The following is a 908-nucleotide window of genomic DNA, read 5'->3' on the forward strand; positions in this document are numbered from 1 at the left end:
TTGCTTCAGCTGCATGTTATCATCTAAGCCTGCGCCAGTGTCTATTATCGTGAAGTACATGAGAATGTGGTCTGATTTAGAACACCCACTGTAATTCTTCCCGTCTGCAAAGTGTTCAAATGAGTTTCCACGTTGCATGATTGCTATTTATATTTTGTTGCTGTGCCTTTGTAATTATGGATGAGAAGTCTATTCATGATGTGAAATCAGAGTTTTTGTTTAGCATTCTGAAGGCAGAATCTTCTTATCAGTTACTCTACTGTGTTCCAATACAGATTTCATAGTAGCAGCCATCAGGAGGTGTCTGTAATATTGGCCCAGTATTACTGCAGTAACTTTTCTTTATATTGTTGAATCTTTTGACAGTATTGAATATATTGATTAGTTATGAAGAATTTTCCAAAGTTACTCCTTACTTTTATCACCACTAGGTTTGGCATATGGTTGTTTTATATTTGTCATACACAAGCTCTTATCCAGCACCACAATTGCGACCACTGGATGATGGCTTACAACTTAACCAACATGTAGGACAGTGTCCCATTTCTTGAACTCAACTTGTGTGTGTCCAGTATGTGGAGATCCATCTCTTCTGAGTTCTTGCATCATCATGGCTCTATGAATCGCTTTTATCTGACACATTTTAATCTTAGTTTTCTATATTGAAATAATCAGCAACCACTTGCATAAAAGAAATTTAATTTCCCTAACCAATGTCAGGCACTTAGTGCTCTTCTTCAGAAGGCTGTACAGAAAAATATATCACAAATAAGTAGAAGTTAGATAATAATATTAAAATTACTTGTCACTATCATAATCTTTGTGAGTGCCAACAATAAGGTGCATGCAGCATATTGCTGTAGTCCTAAAAAAAGAGTAATAAGTAATACAATAATGAATCATTAATA

The sequence above is a fragment of the Schistocerca serialis genome, chromosome 4 (assembly GCF_023864345.2).
Source record: "Schistocerca serialis cubense isolate TAMUIC-IGC-003099 chromosome 4, iqSchSeri2.2, whole genome shotgun sequence".
Classification (NCBI taxonomy): domain Eukaryota; kingdom Metazoa; phylum Arthropoda; class Insecta; order Orthoptera; family Acrididae; genus Schistocerca; species Schistocerca serialis.